General features: G+C 42.4%; 1 long non-coding RNA gene across 1 annotated transcript; it reads left to right on the top strand.

The window, feature by feature from the left end:
- The first annotated feature begins 1,242 nt into the window (after positions 1 to 1,242).
- LOC306848801 lies at positions 1,243 to 17,463 on the top strand. The gene is made up of 3 exons (XR_013782281.1): positions 1,243 to 1,318; positions 2,188 to 2,497; positions 13,877 to 17,463. It is a non-coding gene; the product is annotated as an uncharacterized lncRNA (long non-coding RNA).
- Positions 17,464 to 19,307: the final 1,844 nt, after the last annotated feature.

The following is a 19,307-nucleotide window of genomic DNA, read 5'->3' as shown; positions in this document are numbered from 1 at the left end:
CAAGATGGATGTCATAACTATATAGGCCTATAGTTTTAGGATTCATCAGTGTGGATTATAGTTTTATTATAGTAATAAATTACACTTTTTAGAAGTTTTTAATGTCAACTCTCACTCTTTCCTACCTATTATTATTATATGGCTTTAGTGCTTTTATGGAATAGGAGCTGGTATACATATTCAAGGGCGTGCAAAGATGGGTAGTATTTTGATCGTATGTAGTGGGCCGGTCTGGGCCAAAATGCCAGGGCCAATTGTTTTTTGTCCCAGTCCAGCCCTGCCTCAGGCAATGCACCTCCCAAAGAGTTAAATGTTCTCCCCACTGTGCAATAAACCGTGCAATACCCAACTATCCATACTTATATTTAATATACATATGTTATTGATTTAATATATCATGTATCTATCCACATACCCTTGCAGAATTTCTATATAGCATATCTGTACAATACAATATACTGTCTATTGTCCTTTTATCTATTGTCTATTGTTTTCACATATTTTATTTTTAATCACTTGTTTATTTAGTTATCTGATTTCTGACTGTTATGCTTAGGGTTAACATTTTTTTGTAAAATTTGAAATATAAAAATACCTAATGAAGCAAGGGATGTCTGTTTATTCATCTTTAAATATGTGGAGGACCTGGACACACTTCATATGAAGTGTTGTTGATGAACAAGGCCTGAATGTCAATCCCATGTTACTTGTATAATCTTTCAAAGCAAGCAATCTCTATTTAGCATACGTATGTGTAGCCTACACTGTAAAAACTTTTACTAGGATTTTGGTGAAACGTTTTTACACAAAAAAATACTGAGTCAATTTTAAAGTTGTGAAATCATTGAAATATACTTTAAGAATCAAGTAAATGTTACAAAAAATAATTCATCTCAGAAATAAAACTGAGTAAATATAATTAAAACCCTTATGCAATGCAATAGTAATTCAATAGTAAACATACACACAAAACAAATTATGCTGTATATACAATGGCCTATATTTACTTATCTATTTTTTAACTGTATTTACCATTTGCTCTGTTAGTACTTTACAATAAATATAACAAAATAATAAACAAAACACATTATTTTAATTAACATTTATTTGTCAAATTTGACCATAACTCCAATTCAACCATACTTGACATATATGATAGGGGCGTGGTTTCTGACATAACGCTCTGGCGTGGGCGTGGTTGTATTGGCTATGGGCGTGGCTTTTGATGTCAGACTTGGATGTGGGCGGGGTTGGATGTCCACCGCAGGATGCAGCGGTTTCGGCTGATGGTTCTAGAGGCTTTGGTTGTACAGTAAGAGTGAGTTCCCCTTTTCTTCTCTTTCTTCTCTATTAGTTGATTTTTGCTGTCATGCATGGCTTGTTTTGCGTAATTAAGCAGGAATATGAGGTAAATGTCAGCTTCTGGTATGAATAGCGCTATAGTAATTTCCTTAAATAACACGTGGTCAGTGCAGAAAGAGACTTTTACTCCAGAAATGCTCTTCAACCGACAAACATGATCATATTGTGTCTAATAATCTTCCGTTTATAAAAGATGAGTTGAATACAGAGTTGTTCAGGACAAATAGTTTCACTAATGAGGAAAGTAAAGCCCATTTACTTAAACATGTATCTCTCAGTTAAACACTGCCTTGTTTTTGCTGCTGCAAATTTGTTACCGTTATTGCCCTTTTGAGATTTATTTTTGGCAGAACAAATAGAATATAGTCACTTAATTTTATAACGGGATAAAGTTTGTTTTAGTTTCGATATCCGCTGGATATCCCCTTGTTGTTGTTAAGGGACCGTCTGCAAATTCCAGTCTCAGTGAAAAACAATGTTTCAGTAAAAGCTAGTGGCCAAACTCACGCACTGATTATGAGCTACAACATGTTGGAATGTGAAAAATAATAAAAACATTTTGGTGAATTACAGCATTTTTATTTATTTTTTTCTAAATCAGAGTAATGTACTTTTATAAATAGAGGTAATTGAGAACGGTCCCTTAAGTCAGTGGTTCAGTATACACAGAGACAACACTTAAAGACACAATATGTAAGATAATAAAGTATCCAAAAACTACTTGCAGTAGTTCCAAAACACTACTTACTAGTGTTATAAAATGCTACCTCTAGTCGTGATAACTTACATATTGTACCTTTAATGCTTCTTTGCTTTTCCACACAGAAATTTGTTCAGTGAAGCACCTCCCACAACAATCGCATCATCAGTGAAGCGCCTCCCACAACAATTGCATCATCAGTGAAGCTCCTCCCACAACAATTGCATCATCAGTGAAGCTCCTCCCATGACAATCTCACATTCAGCAATTCACCAATAAATGCTGGAATATTCCCATCAGTTTACGAGTGAAGACGAGCATCAGGAAGAGCTGAAATCTGATCAAAAACTGAGTTTATTAAAGAGGACAGAGAGAAGATGGGAGATCCAGCACCCTGCAGAATCAAACACACTGAAGATACTGAACAACAAACAGGTTGGAGTTTGTCCTTCATTCCTCACTAATGATGCTGATGGTTATGGGTCACGTGACGCGGTCGAGGTGGATGGCAGTGTAGTTTAAAGGGGTCATATAATGCAATTTCAAGTTTTCCTTTCTCTTTGGAGTGTTACAAGCTGTTCATGCATAGATAAGATCCCTGAAGTTGCAAAGACTAAAGTCTCAAAACCAAAGAGATATTCTTTATAAAAGTTAAGACTCGCCTTCCTAAAACGCTTAATTTAAACACGCCCCTACATGTCTAAGTCACGATGTGGGAAGATTTGCAAAACACTGCCCAAATGTTTAAGCAAAGAAAGAAGGCGGAAATATTATTCTCGCTGTAGTGTTGTTGCTGCCGCTGGCGCCATGTCCTGGAGACACTGTTTCATTGTGAAAGCAAAAGTACTTTGTTTAGCCTCCCAAAAGAGGACACAACTAGAAATCAGTGGTTAAATGTGAGGAGACAAAATAATGGTCATGGTGAATTTTATTTAGCTCATAGTGGAAACTTGTGGTGTAGACTTGTGGTGTCCTCATGTATAAACGTTGTGTACGCAAAAATGTGATGTGCGTACGCTGTTTTCCCATGCACTCTGGATTTATAAAAAATAAACTTGGCGTAAATATCAGTGATGGGCAGTAGCGTTGCTACAAGTAGTGACTCTACTAGTTTAACTACATTTCTCAGTAGCGTGGTGGTAGCGTCGCTGCTTTCAGAATCAAAAATCTTTTCAGTAGCTAAGCTCTTTTTTTGATCAAGTAGCGCGGTAGCATCAACTAAAGCTAACGTTACATTATCCAAAGAAAGCATTCTGAAACTCAAGCTCAAATCGGAAATATAACTGCTACAGATCGCTGATCCTGGATCAGTAAGGGATGCCGCTAAAGCTTGTAACGCCATTGGCTCCTCAAACTGTCAGTCAAACCTCATTATTGCTCCCGCCTCTCTCGTCAATGAAGTGCGGCGCGAAGTTTAGAGCATCTCAGCTTGTCTGCGGTTTGAAGGTAAATAAAGAACTGTTGATTGAATAAGTACAGCGATTTCTTTTCTCAAAAACACTATTTATAAAGCCTAATGTGTTTTTTGTTTTTTTTTGTATTTGAGGAGCGAAGAGTTTCTTAGTCTAGCATTTGTTGTCAAGTCACAGCCAAATAGCTTGTGCGAAGCGCTGAATCTTTCACAATATGATACTTTTGCCAAATAACAGAAAAAAACTGAACGCCCACATAATGACAGAAAACTAGGGAAAATGGGACACGAGTTAGATAAAAATAAAAATAAAACATTCGCTGGTCAAAACCTTTGTATTTTAACTTGATTTTGGTGAAATGTTTATATTACTATAATGACGCTTGCAACGATGCAAATAAACGTAGCCTATACATCTATATGGTAACACTATACAATACGATTTCATTCATGTTAGCTAATGTATTATCTAACATGTGCATACAATGTATAAAATACATTCATTACAGTATTACATTAAAATACAGTTATTACAGTATTTATTAATCTTTGTTAATGTTAGTTAATGAAAATACAGTCATTCATTGGTAGTTCATGTTCGTTCACAGTGCATTAAGTAATGTTGACAAACAACTTTTGATTTTAATAATGCATTAGTAAATGTTGAGATTAACAATAAGATAAATGCTGCATAAGTATTGTTCATTCTTAGTTCATGTTAACTACACTAGTTAACTAATGTTAACGACTGAACCTTATTGTGAAGTGTTACCATTTAGGGTAAACATACCTATTAAGCTTACCAAAATCTACATTGAGACATTTTTAGTGCACAAGATATTGGTTTCATTACAAAAAGTTATGTTAAAATGAAATATTAATCTCTCACACAAAAATATTTAATTTTATTTTATATGACAAAAGCATTTAAATTAAGATATACATCATTGTATTCCAAAAGTCTGGCTGTGCTTAATGGGTATTTCTGTACCATTTAAGCACACCCCTGTTCCCATTAAGCCCACATTATGTTTTATTAAAAATGGTTATTTTAAGAAACATTTTTAAAGAATAATTGTAAAAATATATATTTTTGAAGGTACAAAGTCAATCACAAAAAAAAGCAGAACACTAAAATCAAGCAAAAAGGCATTCAATTTGATCAGTTATATATTTATAATGAAGTGTCATCTAAGCACATATCAACATATATACTAGTCCACGTTCAGTTTAGTAACACATGAAACATTTAATTCATGGGGATGAACACAGAAACTAGCCTCATTATGAAACCTCTTTTTAAAAGGATGTAAACTTATTTCTAGTCTCTGAAGACTGGAGATCACTACACGGTTTCTGCCCCGATTTTCCACAGATTTACACTCTGGAGAAGTTGAGTTGGCAAAGATCAGAGCCAGTCTGCAGATTTGAGTCGACAGAATCCATTAACCTTAACTTAAAGTAATAACCATCAGTTAATATTTAAAGTCTGTTTATGAAGTATTTACATACGTTGAAACGGGGTGAACGAGACGTGTGGATGCATTTGCAAGCTTTTATTAAAGTGGCCTAGCCAGTCTCCAGACCTTAATCCCGTAGAAAATCTGTAGAGGGAGCTGAAGGTTCGAGTTGCCAAATGTCAGCCTCGAAAACCTTAATGACTTGGAGAGGATCTGCAAAGAGGAGTGAGAAAAAATCCCTCCTGAGATGTGTGCAAACCTGGTGGCAAACTAGAAGAAACGTCTGACTTCTGTGATTGCCAACAAGGGTTTTGCCACCAAGTACTAAATCATGTTTTGTGAAGGGGTCAAATACTTATTTGACTCATTAATCCTCTGGGGTCAACAAACGCGAATACACGTTTTGTGGTGAAAAGAACTTAAATTACAGTTTTGATCGTACAGATAAGAGCAATACACCAATCGAAACTGTTAAGTGTCTACTTTTATTTGTGTACACTCACAAGAACAACAAATCTTTTGTGCTTTTGGAAAAAAGAAAACAAACAGGGAACACTCTCTCCGTCTCCGCGAACTGCTTTTAGAAACACATCACTAAAATGAACTGAAACGCGACGAATTCTCCACACACAGCTTGAAGTGTCTACTTTTAAATGAAGTAAGTCTTATTGAAAACAAATATTCTTTGATGAAGTAATAATCCGTGTGAACCCAACACAATGTTCAGTCTTTCCCATCTAACTCATTACCTCTAATGCGTCGAGCCTCTTGCAGGAGCGTGGCACCCCCCCCCCACCCCCCCCCCCCCCCACCCTGTGTTCCAGCTGGCCCCGATATCGTCCAAGGAGGCGATAAAACGGCCCTGACACGGGCAACCCGGAGGTGTGGGAAGCTGCTCTATCTCCAGGAGATGGCGAGATCAGCGCCGCTCCTTCCCCCGAAGGAGGGCTGGGGGGAGAATCATTTCATTCTGTTCCCACATTGTCAAAAGAAGAGCAATTTCCTTTTTCCCCGGGTTATCAGGTTTGCGGGTTGACAGTGCGCGACGCACTGCCTCCTCACTCTCGCCCGCGACCCATCTTGCCAGCGGCCAAGAGAGTGCGGTTCGGGGACGCAGTGCCTCCCCACGCACCTCTAGCCAGTCCCCTTTGGGACCTAGGGAGTTCGGTAAGGATGCTTCAGAATTCGCTGCCTTCTGTACCATCCAGCCCTACTCCTCTGCGCTGCACCACCGCAGGTACGTCGATTGTGCCGTTGGAGCCCCTTGCACGGCGTCTGGAAGCGTGGCTTGCGCTGCCCAGCCCCTCTCGGTGGCTCACGCGCACAATTCGACTCGGCTATGCGATTCAGTTCGCCAGGCGACCTCCCAAGTTCAGCTGCGTTCTCGAGACCTCAGTGGTAGCTCGGAACGTTCCTGTCTTGCGCGAGGAGATTGCTGTCCTCCTGGCAAGGGATGCAATCGAGTGGTCCCTCCAGCCGAGATGAGACAGGGGTTTTACAGCCCTTACTTCATCGTACCCAAGAAAGGCGGTGGTCTTCGACCAATCCTGGATTGCGAGTCTTGAACCGGGGCCTGCACAGGCTCCCGTTCAAGATGTTGACGCACAGGCGCATGATCAGGTGCATCCAGCCCCAGGATTGGTTTGCAGCGATTGACCTGAAGGATGCTTACTTTCATGTTTCGATCCTTCCGCGACACAGACCGTTCCTACGGTTTGCGTCCGAAGGTCGGGCATGGCAGTACAAGGTCCTCCCCTTCGGGCTCTCCCTGTCTCCCCGTGTCTTCACGAAGGTCGTAGAAGGCGCCCTTGCCCCGCTACGGGAAGTGGGCGTCAGGGTCCTCAACTACCTCGACGACTGGCTCATTCTGGCCCAGTCCCAAGAGCAGTTGTGCGATCACAGGGAGCTGGTGTTACGGCACCTCAGCCAGTTGGGGCTTTGGGTCAACTGGGAAAAGAGCAAGCTCTTCCCTGTGCAGAGAATCTCTTTTCTCGGTGTGGAGTTAGACTCGATGAGTATGACGGAGCGCCTCATGGACGAGCACGCCCAATCAGTTCCTTCAGAGGCAGGACTGTGGTGCCACTGAAACTGTTTCAGAGGCTCCTGGGGCATATGGCATCCGCAGCTGCGGTCACGCCGCTCGGATTGCTTCATATGAGACCACTTCAGCACTGGTTGCACTCCCGAGTCCTGAGGTGGGCATGGCGCCGCGGTTCACTTCGGGTGAGTATCACACGCGAGTGTCGCCGCTCCTTCAGCCTCTGGAGGGACCTTGCTTTTCTACGGGCCAGGGTGCCCTTAGAACAAGTGTCCCGGCATGTTGTTGTCACAACAGATGCCTCCAGTACGGGCTGGGGCGCTACATGCAACGGGCAGGCAGCCTCGGGGCTCCGGACAGGGCCTCGACTGCTTTGGCATATCAATAGCCTGGAGCTGTTGGCAGTGCATCTGGCCTTGCGGCAGTTTCGGCCACTGCTGCTAGGCAAGCATGTGTTGGTCCACACGGACAACACTGCGGCTGTGTCGTACATCAACCGGCCGAGAGGTGTACGATCACGCCGCATGTCACAGCTCGCCCGCCATCTCCTCCTCTGGAGTCACACACAGCTCAGGTCGCTGCGCGCTGTCCACATTCCGGGGGAGCTCAATTGTGCGGCCGATGCGCTCTCACGACAGCTCACTTTTCCCGGAGAGTGGCAACTCCATCCCGAGACGATCCGGCTGATTTGGAGTCGATTCGGGGAAGCTCAGGTAGACCTGTTTGCTTCCCGCGAGTCCTCCCACTGCCAGCTATATTTCTCCATGACCGAGGGGCCCCTCGGCACGGACGCACTGGCACACAGCTGGCCTCGGGCTTTACGCAAGTATGCATTTCCCCCAGTGAGCCTGCTCGCACAGACACTGTGCAAGGTCAGGGAGGACGAGGAGCAGGTCCTGTTGGTCGCGCCGTATAACCCACCCGGACCTGGTTTCCGGAACTCATTCTCCTCGCGACAGCCCCTCCCTGGCGTATCCCTCTGAGGAAGGAACTCCTTTCTCAGGGGCTCGGCACCATATGGCACCCGCGTCCAGATCTGTGGAACCTCCATGTGTGGCTCCTGGACGGGACGCGGCAGACTTAAGTGGTCTACCACAGGCCGTGGTAGACACCATCACTCAGGCAAGAGCTCCTTCAACAAGGCAAGCCTATGCTCTGAAGTGGAGTCTGTTCGCGAGCTGGTGTTCTTCTCGCCGGGAAGACCCCCGAAGATGCACGATTGGAGTAGTGCTTTCTTTCCTGCAAGAAAGGTTGGAGCGTAGGCTGTCACCCTCCACCTTGAAGGTGTATGTGGCTGCTATCGCAGCCCATCACGATGCAGTGGACGACCAGTCCGTGGGAAAGCATGATCTCATCGTGAGGTTCCTGAGGGGTGCCAGGAGGTTGAATCCGCCTAGGTCACCCCTGATGCCCTCCTGGGACCTCTCTATCGTCCTGGCGTGACTTCAGAGGGGTCCCTTTGAGCCGCTGGACTCAGTCGAGCTGAAATTCCTGTCGGCAAAGACAGCGCTCCTGACCGCGCTCACTTCCATCAAGAGGATCGGGGACCTCCAAGCATTTTCGGTGAGCGAAGAGTGTCTTGTGTTCGGGCCGGACTACTCTCACGTTGTCCTGAGACCCCGGCCTGGATACGTGCCCAAGGTTCCCAACACGCGCTTCCGTGATCAGGTGGTGAACCTGCAAGCACTGCCTTCGGAGGAGGCAGATCCAGCCTTGGCGTTGCTGTGTCCCGTAAGAGCATTGCGCATATACGTGGACTGCACCCGGAGCTTCAGAAGCTCTGAGCAGCTCTTTGTCTGCCACGGAGGTCAGCAGAAAGGGAAGGCTGTCTCCAAGCAGAGGTTGGCCCACTGGATAGTGGATGCCATCGCCTTGGCGTACAATCCCAAGGCGAGCCGTGCCCCTTGGGGTGAGGGCTCACTCCACATGGAGTGTTGCCTCCTCCTATGCGTTGGCGCACGGTGCCTCTTTGGCAGACATCTGTAGAGCTGCAGGCTGGGCGACACCGAACATCTTCGCGAGATTTTACAGTCTCCGCGTGGAGCCAGTCTCTTCCCGTGTGTTGGGTAACAGGTAAGTGGTTCTCCAGCAGCAATGTACTCAGTGGTCCCTGCGGGCACCAAGGTTAGCGAATTTGCGCTGGGGCGATGGGAAGGTTGCGACTTTCGCATGGCATTTGTCTGTCACGCACCAGCTTGTCAACATCTGCATGCACAAGGTCGTGACGGGGTTCAGGTTGTGGCGCTTTCCATATGACCCCTATGTCGTCACGACATAACTCATAGTGACCGACAGATAGGGAACGTCTCGGTTACGTACGTAACCCTCGTTCCCTGATGGAGGGAACGGAGACGTTATGTCCCCATGCCACAATCTTGAACCATCGCTGGTTGCCAGGGACACGTTCTCGGCTCCTCAGCGGGTAAAACCGGATGAGTGGATGCACCTGTCGCCCTTTTATACCCGTATGCACGGGGAGTGGCTCAGGTATGCAAAACTAGCCAATTTCATTGGCGTTTTCTCTTAAGTCAGAGATGATTGGGGCTTCCAAGTAAATCCCCTATGTCGTCACGACATAACGTCTCCGTTCCCTCCATCAGGGAACGAGGGTTACGTACGTAACCGAGACGTTATCAAGTTAGAATTGCGAGTTATAAAGTCAGAATTGCGAGTTATAAAGTCAGAATTGCGAGTTATAAAGTCAGAATTGCGAGTTACAAAGTCAGAATTGTGAGTTATAAAGTCAGAATTGCGAGTTTATATCTCAGAATTGTGAGTTATAAAGTCAGAATTGCGAGAAAAAAGTCAGAATTGCGAGAAAAAAGTCAGAATTGTGAGTTATAAAGTCAGAATTGCGAGAAAAAAGTCAGAATTGCAAGTTTATATCTCAGAATTGCGAGTTATAAATTCAGAATTGCGAGTTTATATCTCAGAATTGCGAGTTATAAAGTCAGAATTGCGAGTTTATATAACAGAATTGGGAGTTTATATCTCAGAATTGGGAGTTTATATCTCAGAATTGCGAGTTATAAAGTCAGAATTGCGAGTTTATATCTCGCAATTGTGAGAAAAAAATTCAGAATTGTGAGATAAAAAGTCCCAATAACCTTTTCTTTTATTATTATTCATTGGCAGAAACGGGCTTCCATAGATACCTGCCCCACAGATGAATCCTGCTGACGTTCAGTCTTTTCAAACTGTTTTCCTCTGAGAGCGCTGTACGAACATCAGATATTCAACTACACTGATATTCTATGGTAAAACAAGATCCTTGACTACTGGTTATTTTTGTTTTTCTTGAATCCATGGAAAGTAGCAGAAACACTTAAATAGCACACATATATCAGGTATGATTTACTTGTTTCACTTGTTGAACAGACTCTGTTGCAGGAATGACTCAAAGTCTGTTCACATCTCTGTGGTTAGATCTGTGTGCACAATAATTTTGAGGGGAAGTCGTGGCCTAATGGTTAGAGAGTCGGACTCGTAATCGAAAGGTTGCGGGTTCGAGTCCCCGGCCGGCAGGGATTGTAGGTGGGGGGAGTGAATGTACAGCGCTCTCTCCACCCTCAATACCACGACTGAGGTGCCCTTGAGCAAGGCACCGAACCCCCAATTGCTCCCCGGCGCCGCAGCATGGCTGCCCACTGCTCCGGGTGTGTGTTCACGGTGTGTGTGTGTGTGTGTGTGTGTGTGTGTGTGTGCATTTGTTCACTACTCACTGCTGTGTGTGTGCACTTGGATGGGTTAAACGCAGAGCACCAATTTCGAGTATGGGTCACCATACTTGACAATACGTCACGACTTTTTTAATGTGTCTTTGACCTTCATTATGTATGTTTTGATTATACTGTGCTGTAAATAAAATACAAATAATTTAAACCCATTTTTTCAATCTCCTCACATTCTTTCTTACCTGCTTCAAAGTCACAGTCATACTGATGGGCATTAGGGGCCATTAGGGGTAGGGCCCTTTGTCTCTCAGGTGAGAATCACTCAATATTCAAGGCCATTGCCACTCCCTCAATCACAAAACATTTCTCTAAAAATTTTAATCAATATATTGTTTTCTGTGAATGAGTAAGCAGAATTATCATCACATAATTTTGAAGTAAATGTTCTAGCCCAGTGGTTCTCAAAGTGTGGTACGTGACTTCCTCTAGTGGTACGCAAAGGAATCTCAGAATTAAATATAAATTAGGCCGTGTGTCCACCGTGTGTTTTTTTTTTTCGAGGCTAGCAAAGTTTTTCAATTGGTTTAAATGGGAGCGTCTTTTTCATGCTGAGCACTCTGGTGTTTTTTTCTCGTCGCCAAGAGTTGAAGAATGATCATCTTTGGGTAAAATTTTGCGCTCATCACTGTCACTTTTTAGTCAGCTAACCAATCATAGTGGAGGAGGGGCGGGACTAATACCGTCACACCCTGCTTGCACTACAACTGAACAACAATGGAGAAGTTAATATTGCTTGTCTCAGAGTATTTATGTCTTTACCAAATGGAATTGCCAGAATACCGTAATATTGTTATGAAAAATAATGCTTGGAGAAACATTTCATTCGCTATGCGTCTGCCATATTACTTCAGAGATACTCCATATCATAGTATCCACAGCGTCTCAAATGAAAAAACTAACAAAAATACGCTGCCCTCTCAAGCGTTCACAGCTGGGCGTTTTCAGCTGGCTTTGGTGAACACGTGGCCTTACTGTTGTTACAGTCTTGCTCACATATTATTGTAGCACAGTAATAATTATTAATTTTGATGATTAGAGCTCATGAAAGTCAAACATTAGTATCTCAAAATATTAGAACATTTACATTTGAGTTTCATTATTGACCATCTCTACAGTATAAATTCAGTGTATCTCTTGTTCTTTGAAACCACAATAATTGAGAAGACTGCTGACTTGGCAATGATCCAGAAGACGAACATTGACGCCCTCCACAAAGAGGGTAAGTCACAGAGGGTCATTACTGAAAGGTGTGGCTGTTTACAGAGTGCTGTATCAAAGCATATTAAATGCAAAGTTGACTGGAAGGAAGAATTTGGGTAGGAAAAGGTGCACAAGCAACAGGGATGACCGCAAGCTTGAGAATACTGTCAAGCAAAGAGCTTCACAAGGAGTGGACTGAAGCTGGAGTCAGTGCATCAAGAGTCACCACGCTCAGACGTCTTCAGGAAAAGGGTTACCAAGCCACTTCTGAACCAGAGACAACATCAGAAGCTTCTTACCTGGGCTGTGGAGAAAAAGAACTGGACTGTTGCTCAGTGCTCCAAAGTCCTCTTTTCAGATAAATTTAAATTTTTGCTTTTCATTTGAAAATTAATGTCTGGAGTCTGAAGGAAGACTGGAGAGGCACAGAATCCAAGCTGCTTGAAGTCTAGTGTGAAGTTTCTGAATTCAGTGATGATTTCAGGTGCCGTGACGTCTGCCGGTGTTGGTCCACTGTGTTTTATCACGTGCAGAGTCAATGCAGCCATCTACCAGGAGATTGTGGACTAGAGGGCTGCATTGGGATTGGGACCCGCCGGGTCCCGCGGGACCCAACGCAAATCTCGCGGGAGCGGGCGGTTTGAACTTTGCTGCGGGCGGGAATGGGCGGCTAAAAAAAAAACACTGCGGGATCGGGAGGTAGCCTAGCGACATGATGTCATTATCAACAAAATCAAAGTACTTGAAGTCTAAAGAAACGCGCGTTTTAGATGTCCCCGATAGCCCAGGCTATATTAATCTTCCCTACCAGTGCGTCAGAATACATGCAGGTCAGGGAAAGAAACAAACATGAATCTCTTTAATAATAGCAATACAATACGTTTTTTTTTTTTTTCCTGCGGGACGGGAGAAGACGCAAAATCAATGCATCTCTATTATCGTGCGGGAATAAATTCTCAGAGTTTTGCGGTTGTGGGCGGGAGTGGACATACATATTGCGGGAGCGGGTGGGAGTGTAACACACACGTTGCGGGAGCGGGCGGTAATGGTCAGAAATTCGGCGGGCGGGAGCGGGATGAAGAAAACAGTCCCGCGCAGGGCTCTATTGTGGAGCACTTTATGCTTCCATCTGCTGACAAGCTTTATGGAGATGCTAATTTCCTTTTCCAGCAGGACTTTAGCACCTGTCCACAGAGCCAAAAACACTTCCAAGTGGTTTGCTGACCATGATATTACTGTGCTTGATTGGCCAGCCAACATGCCTGACCTGAACCCCATATGGAATCTATGGGATATTTTCAAGAGAAAGATGAGAAAGTCAATCCAACAATCCAGACGAGCTGAAGGCTCAATAGTGCCTCAGCAGAGCCACAGCTTCGCTTCCATGCTACACCTCACTGATGCTGGAGTTTGTGCTAAAGGAGCCCTGACCTAGTATTCAGTGCATACATGAACATACTTTAAAGAACTTGAACGTTTCTGTTTTGCAAATCCTTTTTTGATTGATCTTAGGACATATTCTAATATTTTGAGATACTGATTTTTGACTTTCATGAGCTGTAAGCTCTAATCATCAAAATTAAAACAAAAAAACTTTTGAAAGGTTTTACTTTACATGCAATGAATCTAAAATATATGAAAGTTTCACTTTTTGAAATAAGTTACAAGGAAAAAAAAAAACGTTTTCACCATATTCCAATTTTCTGAGATGCACCTGTAAACCTATCATAAAAGTTATAGACTGATCATTTCTTTGTCAGTGGGCAAAAATACAAAATCAGCAGGGGATCAAATAATCCCGTATATTTTAAAACTAATAATTTGAGGATCAGTGTATGTCATTAATGGAAAGTTTCAGGGATGTCTACTGTCTGCTGTTATGTCGGTTTTTTATGTCCTGTCAATTTCTTATGTCTTTTCACTTTTTTTAAGGAGTTTAATGAAAATGTACTGTTTTTACTTTTGTTTCAGAGTTGATTGAAGATAATAAGGAGAGAGAAGAATTTAGTGAATCGGAGGAGAAAAATCATGTCAAAAGTGTAGAAAAACTAAAACATGAAGATTTAAAGAAAAGAAGAGCCAATAAATCTTTCACCTGCACTCAGTGTGGAAAGAGTTTCACATGCAAAACACATCTTGAGCTTCACATGAGAGTTCATACTGGAGAGAAACCGTTCTCCTGTGATCAGTGTGGAAAGAGTTTCACACTATCAACAAACCTTAAGAAACACATGAACATCCACACTGGAGAGAAACCGTTCACTTGTTATCAGTGCGGAAAGAGTTTCACACGCAAATATTATCTTGATGTTCACATGAGTGTTCATACTGGAGAAAAACCGCACACATGTGATCAGTGCGGAATGAGTTTCTCACAATCATCAAACCTTAAGAGACACATGAACATCCACACTAGAGAGAAACTGTACACATGTGATCAATGCGGAAAAACATTTTTGACAGACCTGAAGATACACCTGAGAGTTCATACAAAGGAGAAGCCACATTCATGTCATTTGTGTGCAAAGAGTTTTTCACATCTACAACATTTGAAAAAACATCAGAAAATACACACTGGTGTGAGAGAGTACATGTGCTTTGAGTGTGAGAAGACTTTTACTACAGCAAACTATTTAAAACTGCATGAGAGGATCCACACTGGAGAGAAACCTTACAAGTGTTCACACTGTGACAAGAGATTCAGTCAGTCAGGAACCCTGAAAACACATGAGAGGATTCACATTGGAGAGAAACTGTACACATGTGATCAGTGCGGGAAGAGTTTCACACAATCAGCAACCCTTAAGAAACACATGGACATCCACACTAGAGAGAAGCTGTACACATGTGATCAATGCGACAAAACATTTATGAGGGCTTCAAACCTGAACAAACACCTGGTAGTACATACAAAGGAGAAGCCACATTCATGTAATTTGTGTGGAAAGAGTTTTTCATTTCTACAAAGTTTGAAAAAACATCAGAAAATACATACTGCTGTGAGAGAACATGTGCTTTGAGTGTGAAATGACTTTTACTTCAGCTGGACATTTAAAACAGCACCAAAGGATCCACACTGGAGAGAAACCTTACAGGTGTTCACACTGCGACAAGAGATTCAGTCATTCATTGAGTCGGAAAAGACATGAAAGGATCCACACTGGAGATACCGTATCACTAGGTTTGGGTACCGAAACCCGGTACCAATATGGCACTGGTATGTAACCGTTATGTACTAGAACTGAATGCATGAGCGATCGATTGAAATATTTGTCCACTAGTTCTCTGAAACAGGCGCAAGAAGCATCATCTCTGTGAAAAAAAATTGACTTAGAAAATGCATGTGAACACAAGTCGGAAAGCTGTGATAATACAAATCCAACAAATCGTTGTAGTAGTGCGAGTGTCCGTGTTGTTTTCAACACGGACTTAATTCTGACTTAAAAGCACAGCTCAGGAAATGAGAGCATCTGTGGAGCGCATGAATGCTGTAATTACACTTGTTCTGACAGCAGCAGGTAGCCTATCGTTAGCTAGCTAAGCTAAACACGCTTAAATTAAAATGCCTAAAGCTAAACTTTACTTGTAATGACGTTTCTAAACCTGTTGTCCAACAAAAGAGAATGTATGTTCGTATTATAATCTTTGTACTCCACAATACCAGTCAAATGCTTCCTTTTGTGATCTGCTATGGCTTCATGTCACAAAATGAGGCGGAAAAGATGTTCCATACCAGGGGTGTCCAAACTCGCTCCCGGAGGGCCAGTGGAGTTTAGCTCCAACCCTAATTAAACACACCTGAAGCAGCTAATCAAGGTGTTACTAGGCATACTACACTGAACAAAATTATAAACGCAACACTTTTTTTTTTGCCCCCATTTTTCATGAGCTGAACTCAAAGATCTAAGACTTGTTCTATGTACACAAAAGGCCTATTTCTCTCAAATATTGTTCACAAATCTGTCTAAATCTGTGTTAGTGAGCACTTCTCCTTTGCAGAGATAATCCATCCACCTCACAGGTGTGGCATATCAAGATGCTGATTAGACAGCATGATTATTGCACAGGTGTGCTTTAGGCTGGCCACAATAAAAGGCCACTCTAAAATGTGCAGTTTTACTGTATTGGGGGGGGGGGGGGGGGGGGGGTTTGTGCCATGATTCACTTCCACAAACATGATCAAACTTTGATAGATCCCTGTTCTTTAAATGAAACAGGGCTGTTTGAAAACACCTCTGAACAGATGGACTCTAATTTCACCTTCAAATTACCAGCTAATCCTAGAGATTCTCATACTTTTGCAATGCACAAATATGTGGGTCATTCCTGGTATCCGTTAACATTTTGGCTTCATAATTTTTTTTTTAAAAGTTAAAAGTTTTGTTTTTCATGTTTTTAGCATTCTACCAAAATAGTGACATGTTTAAATATATGGAACACATACTGGCCAAGCTCAGTGACTTAAAAAATAATAATTATGGGTATATTGTTCAGACACTCGCTGTGAATGTATTCCATATACATAGTTATCACAATTTTTTAATAATGTAAATGTTAAACAATAATGAGCAACAATAAGATAGTATATGTCCCTTATGCCATAATGGTATTTTTTATTCTTGAAACAAAACAATTATTAATGAATAGAATATGTCTTGATTATTAAGAACAAGTACTTTTTTGTGCCCATTTTTGCCAACAGGATGGGAAATAATATAATTGTTTTTTTTTTGCTCAAAAACAAATATATGCTGGCAATGCTCCTCACCTCACAAAATAAGACAAAGGAATGCCAAACATTTAATGTTGCTTTCAAATTTTAAAAAATTAAAAAAGGTAGGAGTGAGAGTTGACTCTTGCCTCTATTAAAAGATTTAAAACAACACATCACATGTCCCACCAGAGACAGTAATATATTGGATCACTGTTACACAACAATAAAGGACGCATATCACTCTGTTCCACGAGCAGCTTTAGGACACTCTGATCACTGTTTGGTTCATCTCATACCGACCTACAGGCAGAAACTTAAATCTGCAAAACCTGTATTAAGAACTGTTAAAAGATGGACTAACGAAACAGAGCAGGATCTACAAGCCTGTTTCTCTCTCACTGATTGGACTGTTTTTGAAGCTGCTGCCACCGATCTGGACGAGCTCACAGAGACTGTAACATCTTATATCAGTTGCTGTGAGGACATGTGCATTCCTACCAAGAATCATCTACCTTACAACAACGACAAACCATGGTTCACTGCAAAACTCAGACAGCTCCGTCAGGCCAAAGATGCTGCTTACAGAAAGGGGGATAAAGTCTTGTATAAACAGGCCAAATACACACTGGAAAAGGAGATCAGAGTGGCAAAGAGGAATAATTCTGGCAAGCTAAGAAACAAATTCTCCCCCAGTGATTCTTCTTCAGTGTGGAAAGGTACAAACCATGAAAGATATCACCAGTTACAAGACACCACCCCCCCCAGCACTGTGGAGAATTAACATCTGGCAGACGATCTGAATGAGTTCTACTGCAGATTTGAAAAACGTGTGCCAGGTCTTCAGAAAGAACAAAAGAAAGAAAGCACCAGGCCCAGATGGTGTGTCACCAGCCTGCCTAAAAATCTGTGCTGATCAGCTGGCCCCCATCTTCAGACAGATCTTCAACAGATCACTGGAGCTGTGTGAAGTCCCCTCATGCTTCAAACGCTCCACCATCATCCCCGTCCCAAAGAAACACAAAATTACTGGACTTAATGACTACAGACCTGTGGCCCTAACGTCTGTGGCCATGAAATCATTTGAAAGACTGGTTTTGGCTCATCTGAAGGACATCACTGGACCCCCTGCAGTTTGCCTACAGGGCAAACAGGTCTGTGGATGATGCTGTCAACATGGGACTGCACTTCATCCTGCAGCATCTGGACAGACCAGGGACTTATGTGAGGATCCTGTTTGTGGACTTCAGCTCTGCTTTTAACACCATTATCCCGGAAACCCTTCAAAATAAACTAACTCAGCTCTCCGTCCCCACCTCCGTCTGCCAGTGGATCACCAGCTTCCTGACAGACAGACAGCAGTTAGTAAAGCTTGGCAAATTCACATCCAGCACTCGTACCATCAGCACTGGAGCTCCTCAGGGCTGCGTACTCTCCCCACTGCTCTTCTCCCTCTACACCAACGACTGCACATTTAAAGACCCCTCTGTCAAGCTCCTGAAGTTTGCAGACGACACCACACTGATCGGCCTCATCCAGGACGGTGACGAGTCTGCTTACAGACAGGAGGTTAAGGAGCTGGCTGTCTGGTGCAGTCTCAACAACCTGGAGCTTAACACGCTCAAAACTGTGGAGATGATCGTGGACTTCAGGAGAAACCCCCTTGCTCTCCCCCCACTGTTGCAGTTATTACTGAAAACAAATAGGAAGTGTTGGTAGAATTAATCCATCATTATATATTTTACTTGCTAACTAATATGCTTAAGTAAAATCTGAAAAGAAAAAACTGTTTTTCATGGGTTGTATTAAACACCCCCCAGAGTACTTTTTTTACAGTGAAGAGGCTTGTGTTAATATAAGATACATTCAACTCTGTTCTGCTCCTGAAGATCCCGATAAAGTCCTTTGGCGCCTCAGTTCACTCAGAGAAGCTGTCAATCATGACGACACACTCCTGTTTTTATAGCATCACAAAACTAACTAAAATCTAAATTTCTTAATTATTATAAGATCCCTATAACTGCTAAAGAGTTTGCAGTAGTATTTGATGCCAGTTCTAGTGGCCTTATTCAACTTTCTTCTGAGTTGATCCCCTTATATACTAATTCTTTAAGTATTAATGGTGTGAAAATTATGGATAATGAATTTAATAAATTAAAAAAATATGTGGAAGCACTATTGTCTAATGCAAACCTTTTTGTAATTCGTAATATGCTCAGATTGAATAGAATTTACCCAGTAAATGCTGTCTCTCCAATAAAGTTAAAGATCATTCATTTGATTTACCCAGTGACACAAGTAGTTGCAAAACCTTTTAGAGACATGGAGACTACAAGCATCTTTTGAAATTTATAGAAAGAATCCACTTATTTTATGATTATGTATTTACCCAAATATTTTGGATCGGTGATTCCCCTTCATTAACTAGAGTATGGCGGCCTGCCACAGTTTCACAATAAACCCATGATATATTTATGCTTCTCATTATAACATAAAAGGTCTTACATTTACATTTAGTCATTTGGCAGACGCTTTTATCCAAAGTGACTTGCAATTGGGGAATACACAAAGCGATTCATCTTGAAGAGGCAATCAGACAGAGGAAGTTCTTGTAACACCAAGTCTCAGTCATTGTTCAAATAAGTACAAGCTAGCAATGGGGGTCTTTAGAGATGCAGTCGTTGGTGTAGA

The sequence above is a fragment of the Barbus barbus genome (assembly GCF_936440315.1).
Source record: "Barbus barbus genome assembly, chromosome: 3".
NCBI classification, from domain to species: Eukaryota; Metazoa; Chordata; class Actinopteri; order Cypriniformes; family Cyprinidae; genus Barbus; species Barbus barbus.
The sequence above is the reverse complement of the archived record's forward strand: the minus strand, read 5'-3'. Positions and strand labels throughout refer to the sequence as shown.